The sequence below is a fragment of the Calidris pugnax genome, unplaced genomic scaffold (assembly GCF_001431845.1).
Source record: "Calidris pugnax isolate Ruff unplaced genomic scaffold, ASM143184v1 scaffold26, whole genome shotgun sequence".
Classification (NCBI taxonomy): domain Eukaryota; kingdom Metazoa; phylum Chordata; class Aves; order Charadriiformes; family Scolopacidae; genus Calidris; species Calidris pugnax.
In genome coordinates, this window is record NW_015090765.1 from 1,112,365 (window position 1) to 1,120,390 (window position 8,026).

The window sequence follows — 8,026 nt, forward strand, 5'->3', positions numbered from 1 at the left end:
GCATCCAATAACAAGTTGCATGACTGTATGAACAGTGATTCCTATTGGGCTCTATTGCAGCTTAGCATTCTGCTCTCCTCACATGTGACCATGTCTTCACTAGAATACAGTGAAAAAGGATCATGTAGAATTGGCTGTTAGCAAGCAGTTGATTTAAAAAAAAAAAAAATAGTTCTGTCATTCCTGAAATTTATAGACTAGGCCCTTCACAGAACAAACACTTAAAATGTAAGTTAAAAAATCAAAGTGGCTGAGTTGTTGGAGGGTTTGAGGGGGTGTTGGGGGATGTGGAGTTTTTGTGTGTGTGTGGTTTTTTGGTTGTGTGGTTTTGGTTGGTTGGTTTTGGTTTTTTTTAATACACCTACTCGAGTTTTTCTTTTTCAGAAACTTTTCCAGGTCAGTACTTGGTGGGAAGGAGTAGCTGTCACTGCTGAATAACAAGGCATCTGTGTGTAAATTGATTCATTCACCTTCTAAATGTCCACTTTGCTAATTTAACTCTGAAAACAGCAGTAGTCTTTCCACATAGAGGTAAGGTGCAGGAGCATATTTAGGAATGTGCTGCCAAGGAATGCTTTGAAGAAGGCAAGATTGTAGGAGCACTAGAGCTAAAAGGATATTGGTTCTTTTTATAAGGAAGGGGCCTCTTTCTGTGAATAAGTTGCTTTCCATGTTAAATATTGCCCTGTTTAGAGGAATGTTTGTTGTAGCAAGGCCTTTTCCTTTGCACAGATTTAAACTGTTACATTGGAGGTTGGTTAATACTGTTGACCCATTATAAAACTTGCAGGCTTTCTGAAACAAGGCTCCTCCCTACTTTTTGTCAGTTTCTTTGCTCTTATGACGTAGTGCTCTGATGATCTACTTGTTCAATAGTAGTAGCTAACTTACAGGAAATGAAACTTGAATTCAGAAGTTACCTGGAAAAAAATCCTGCAACTGGAGTTGCAGTCAGCAAGGAGAAATTCAGTGTTAATATAGGTAACAAAACACGTTGACAAAATGAATGTGAAAAAGAATATGTAACCAAATACTTACTCTTCTCATAGTTAGTAGTACTTACTACTCTCCTACTAATAGCCTTCTATCATTTAGCTAAACGCTGTAGTTGTCCTACAGAAGAGGATTTGGAGACAGAGTCTAAGGGAATACCAAATATGGAAATACTTGGGACAGAAATTCAAAGTACGTGTACTGAAAGTGTGTAGTATTTCTATCCTATCTGTGAATTTCACTCTACACAGACGTTTAAACTTTATGCAGTTTATAGTAGAAATACTTGAAATTTTAGGATCTTTTAGTCTTGGCAGAGCCTATAGAAAGGGCAGTTGTATAGTCATGCAGCTTGTAACATGTCTTTTTTTTTTCCCCTTAGGTCCATAACTACTAGAGAAGTTAAGAACACTCATCGTAGTTTTGTTCTTTGAATTAAGCTTGTTTTATTATCAGGGATAGACCTATCCCTCTGGGTTGTTTTCTTCCCATTTTTTAAATTTTTCCTTTGCCCTTAGGGAAAAACTCTCCCTTTCTCTGCAACATGCAGAGCTTGGGACTGGCTGAGTATTTGGCCTGCAAACTGTGTCGTACTGGCACACTTGATTGAGTTGACCTCCTTATAGCTCAATTTGAAATGATACATGCTAAAGAGTCTGTGTTGCTGCTTCTAACTATGTGTCTTCCTTACCTTATGGATGTCCCTGTACCTGACTGTTCAGAGATGCCCCCAGCATTGTTGTGGTGTTGCTTGATCTCCAGGTGTGTTTAGCTCACGAGCATACAGGAGTCTCATACCTTCCCACTCATTCCTTGTTGATAAAAATGACAAATACCCTGCTTTAGCCAAAGAGGAGGTTTCTGTTTAGCACCTTAGAGTGAGTGTCGTGTGGCATTGCATTCAGAGGTGTTTTCTGTTGCCTAGAAGGGTCCAAGCAATGCTCTAGCTTTTTTAAGGTTTTTGAACCCTTCAGAGTTCTTAGTAGATGAATCTGCTCTCCTGCTTCTCTTTAAGCCTGTGCAAATACCAAATGCCAAAGCATTCTTGGGCATATTGAGGAATATCATGGGTCCACACTGGTTTTTAGGACTGGGATCACTGGCTTCTGTAAAGGTGCAGTTTATTGGCCACACAACACTTTCAGTGGCAGCTACAGTCTGGAACGTTCTGGCTTAGACCCCTTATATATAAGTGACTTTATAACCTAGGTCACAGAGCTAGTAGTAGAGAACTTAATCTTTGCTAGCTGCTCATTCTGTAACAATGGGACAGAGGTGATCGTAGTTTAAGAAGAATCTCTTGCAATGCTGTGTTCCCTCTGGCTATTTCCATAAATTTATTCTGAGAAAATTGTCCTCAATGTCTTCTCACCTCTGTACCTTAAGGTTCTGGCTGTACAGGCACTGCTCAATCAACAGACTGCTTTAAGCAGGACTCTTTCAAGCAGAGGCAAGTTACTAATAAATACCAGTCTTGACTTTCCTTGCACTGGTGACAGTTTGTTACTCATTTTGAGGATGCATCAGAGAATATGAAACATCTCTTTATCCATCTCCACTCCACTATTTCAAGACAGATAGCTCTGTTTTGTTCAAACTGCTCTAAGCTGGCTCTGCTGCCTGTATCTGCTGTGCTGTACTAAATTATGTCTAGTACATGTCCCATTCTCATGGGAGTCTGTCTAAGCAAAAGGTAACATTCTTCTTTCTTGTGGGAAGCTGTCCTGGACCAGCTGGAGATGAAGAATTATTGCCAGCAGCTATTTTCTAGTACTAAAAAGGAAAGAGGACTTATGTCTCATTTGGGTTTGCAGGAGCTAAGTATATTCATGCACAAATTCAAGTTGGTGATTTTAGTCAAAATTATTCTAGACTTTTCAGGGACATACATTGTTAACATCCAGTGCACCTATTTCTAAATTTTAGCAAGGACATGCTTGTTAAGAGTGCTTGCACTTAATGGTTACATGCTGCTTCTGGAGCATATTTTTCTGCTTTTAATGATGTCCTGACAGAGGTACTCGACTTACTCGCTCTGCTGATGAGCTATAAAAAGTTGGAATTTGTCTCTCAGTATCAGAGCTTACCTCAGATCTTATCTCTTTCAGATCATTATCACTTCACTAGATTTCTATTAAATGCTCCATATAGATGAAGACTCTGCTGGTTAGACAGTAAAAAGCATTTCCCTAGATGTATATCTGGATGCACAGGGTTTTCTGCCTAGTATTTATATAGGCTAGTCCTCATCTTCATTCATCTGTTTTGTTTTATGGTCACTGCATCAGGGGAATGAATGTGTACTTGCAGGAGTCTTAACCCATAACTCTTTTTTGGAGTGTTTCTCTTCCTTTCTGCAGTCTGGTCACAGTTTATGCAAGGCAAAAGAGCCTTTACAGACATGAGCTGAGTTATGGATATAAGGTAATTGGGTGTTGCCATATAGAAAAAAGGTATTACTGGAAGGGACAGGGAAGGAAAGAAACAAAAAGAAACTGTGTGTCAGATTATTGCTTAAAATAGATGTTATTTATGGTCTTGCTACTTAATTATTTGGTTCTCTGTATCTCTTAGATCATCTATCTTGTCTTTCTTTTGCTCTGCACTCACTTATTCATAATTAATGCCCAAAGAGACACTCACTTTGCCCACGAGTGTTTCAATTTCCATTGTCTTTAAACAGTGCAGGGGAAAGGATTATTTTTTTTTTCAGTGCATACACAAGAGCTACTGATCTATCCAGCTGTAGAACCAGAGAGTGGAAATTGTAACAGTAAATTCAAGCAAAATATACATTTAAAAAAAAAAATAAAATGTATCACATAAGATGTCATCTAGAGACAGAAAATAATTGATGCATAAGAACAGTACTCCGTGATTACCGTTGGAGAGGTATTGTCTTGTAATAAGCAGCAGCAATTTTTCACAGTCTTTTGTCTAAATTGCCTACAAATATTATCAGTTACCTTCAATTGTACTGTTGCAGAATGTCTCATTTATTTATTCCAGCTGAAGTAATGTAGTGTGTCTGTTTTCAAACAGAAACACTTTGTTACTTTTAAGAAATGTGTAAGAAAGAATAATAGATGAAGAGGTGGGCTACAAATTGTGTACCAGGAGACCTGAATTTCATGTAGCATGTTCTCACTAACACCTGTGTGCAGAGGAGCAATCCCTCAGTATTTACCCCTTGCACAATGTGTGTGACTTGAATAGAATTTAAGCTGCTTTGGGCCAGAATGATTTCTGAGTTGGACAATACCTGAAATACTGGAGCCCAGGCTTGTTCGGTTCCCCAGCTGCTATTTTAAAATCATATTTATTTCTAGTTTTTATGGTTGTTGTTATGAATAATAATAATGCAGTTACATAGTTCAGCGAGCTATGTTCAAACTGTTGCACTCCTTGTAACCATTTTATTTGGTTATATTTAATTAGATTATTGAAAGCATGTGTAGTCAATACCGTGGCAAAAAATATCACTTTACAATAATAGAATAATACTGATTGGGTCAATGTTTTTTCACTCAAATTCTAGATGACTTACCCTTTTTCAGCTGTTCCAACCAGAGAATACAGTCTCCTGTAATTCACGTCAGACTCTCTTTTGTCTGATTGGCAAAGCCCTTGGAGCATAAATTGTATCTTACTTGATTATAAAATGGCAAGTATTGTTTCTTGATTAATAATAGGATACTTTCTCCAACGTGTACAACAGCCTCTTTCTCCTCCTCCTTAGTAGAAACGCGGGTGAAAATGATCTGGGTTTGGTTTTGAACGGTTTAATTTAAAAAGAGAATAATATAAATATGTAGTTTTACAGTTAGAATGGTTGAAGTCCTGGCCAAGAATATGACTTGCAAACAAATTAGGGCTAGAATTGTCTTACAGAATGAAACCTTCATTGCTAAAAGCTAATCTTCACTGTTGATCTCCACGTTGAAGAGAGAGGTTTTGGGCCAGGCGTGCCTTGATTCAATTCCTGCCTTAAAGCTACGAAACTGCTTTGCTTTTACAGAATGCTTTCTGTAGGCAATTAATCAATATCTTCTAGACAGCTTCAGCATAGGCTGTGGTTATAGTTGCACAATCACTGAGGTTGCCAGATCATCACATGTGTTTATTTTGTTTGTGGAAACTTCCCTTGACAATTTGCTTAAAAAAACCCAACCAACCAACAAACCAATCACTGGCAGGAGGGAAGGAGGGGTTGGGGTGGTCAGGCAGGACGTGGAACCAACACCCCACAACAAGGCCTCCCAAAACCCTGGTGAGTACAACTGAGCAGCTTGTAAATCACCGGGAGACTGACAGCTAACTTAATTCTAACAGAAATACTGTGTTTTAGCTCTTCTAGTGTCTAGGGAAAAGAGAAGATACTTTCCTGGAGCCTGAAGCATACTGAGCCTTCTCTGGTGCTGGAGATGTCAAGATGGCAAGAGAAAAAGGAGACAGCTGTGCTTGAGACAGGTGAAAAAAAGAAAAGGTACAGCTGAACAGAGAGGTGTAGACTTCATAGCAAGAATACTTTACTTCCAAGCAACTAGTAGATCCTGACACAAATTCTGTTATGTGGGTTTATCTAGGGAAGCTTCGTTAGACAAACCTACAGTTTCACAGATGATCTAATCAGTGAATCAGAAGTGCAGTAGATGCAGGTCAGTGGATGTCTCTTCCCTAGACTGAGGGGCTTATCCTAATATTTAGCGTCCTCCCCTGTGCCTTCCAGTTTGATTTAGTTTAATGCCCAATTGTAATCTTTGCTGTGAACTTACTGATCAGCTCTCTTACAATGCTGTTAATTGCTACAAATGCTACTTCTAGTAATAATTAAGGGGATGCAATTCTATCATCTCTTTTTAAGAACTAGTGAATCTGATATGACTAAAATGAGCTAGTGTTACAACTTTTGGAGTATGGGAGGAAAGATACAGCAAGGATGGTTATTCCATAGCCAAGAGATTTCTTTTTCTGAAAGAAGAAATCCTTCAGATTTGCATCCATCTGACAGGGGTTGTCCTCCTCCGTGCCTTCCAATTTCATTTAGTTTAATGCCCAATTGTTAATCTTTTCTGTGAACTTACAGATCAGCTCTCTTACAATGCTGTTAATTGCTACAAATGCTACTTCTAGTAATAATTAAGGGGATGCAATTCTATCATCTCTTTTTAAGAACTAGTGAATCTGATATGACTAAAATGAGCTAGTGTTACAACTTTTGGAGTATGGGAGGAAAGATACAGCAAGGATGGTTATTCCATAGCCAAGAGATTTCTTTTTCTGAAAGAAGAAATCCTTCAGATTTGCATCCATCTGACAGGGGTGACGTGGAATATACTGTCTTTTATATGCTCTAAGTAGCTCATGGGAGATATATTTAAACAGAAACAAAAAAAACCCAAATCAAACGAAAAATCAGTGCTGTGAGCAGGATCCAGCTGCAGTTTTTCTTTTGAGGGGGTGGGGAGAGGGAGAGGCTGGAGGAAGACACGCACTCGTTAAGTAGTAGTGTAACCCCTGGTAGTCAATATGGTAAATCCACACTTAATCTTAGAAATGACGTTTTGAAACTTGTTACTTGGCAATTTTTAACATTTTTTTACCAAAAGCAATTCTATCATCTCTTTTTAAGAACTAGTGAATCTGATCTGACTAAAATGAGCTAGTGTTATAACTTTTGGAGTCTGGGAGGAAAGATACATCAAGGATGGTTAGTCCATAGCCAAAAGATTTCTTTTTCTGAAAGAAGAAATCCTTCAGATTTGCATCCCTCTGACAGGGGTGACGTGGAATATACTGTCTTTTATATGCTCTAAGTAGCTCGTGGGATATATATTTAAACAGAATCAAAAAAACCAAACGAAAAATCAGTGCTGTGATGTGAGCAGGATCCAACTGCAGTTTTTCAGTTTTTCTTTTGAGGGGGTGGGGAGAGGGAGAGGCTGGAGGAAGACACGCACTCGTTAAGTAGTAGTGTAACCCCTGGTAGTCAATATGGTAAATCCACACTTAATCTTAGAAATGATGTTTTGAAACTTGTTACTTGGCAATTTTTAACATTTTTTCAGATTTGCATCCATCTGACAGGGGTGACGTGGAATATACTGTCTTTTATATGCTCTAAGTAGCTCATGGGAGATATATTTAAACAGAAACAAAAAAAACCCAAATCAAACGAAAAATCAGTGCTGTGAGCAGGATCCAGCTGCAGTTTTTCTTTTGAGGGGGTGGGGAGAGGGAGAGGCTGGAGGAAGACACGCACTCGTTAAGTAGTAGTGTAACCCCTGGTAGTCAATATGGTAAATCCACACTTAATCTTAGAAATGACGTTTTGAAACTTGTTACTTGGCAACACAGAATAACCACGAACAAGGTTATCTTAGAGAACAGTTGTGTAGAGCATGAAAAGAAGCAGTTAAAAATCCAGCTGAGACAATAAATGGAGGACAATTCTAAATTTAAAGATAAGCTTCTTAATTAAAAGGTATTGATACAGATCTTTGTACAGATTTTTGTCAGATTCCAAGAGTCTGCTAGAGTGGGGCTTAGGTTTTTTGGAGCACAAACTTTAAAGCAAATGCTAACTTCTTTCTGTTAACCCAAATGGACTGACTGAAACAATCCCAACTTCTAGCAATTCTAGAAATCTCAACATTTGTATTTCTAGAACACTGGTAGCTGCTACTACGTAACTTCATATTAATCTATGAAGCTCGGAGATGTATAAGGGAATGTTTATGTCACTTTAGTTAGAGGAATTACAGCCACGATTAATGTCAAGCGGAGTTATTCTGAAAGCAAGTTGGAGCTGCACAGAATAACCACGAACAAGGTTATCTTAGAGAACAGTTGTGTAGAGCATGAAAAGAAGCAGTTAAAAATCCAGCTGAGACAATAAATGGAGGACAATTCTAAATTTAAAGATAAGCTTCTTAATTAAAAGGTATTGATACAGATCTTTGTACAGATTTTTGTCAGATTCCAAGAGTCTGCTAGAGTGGGGCTTAGGTTTTTTGGAGCACAAACTTTAAAG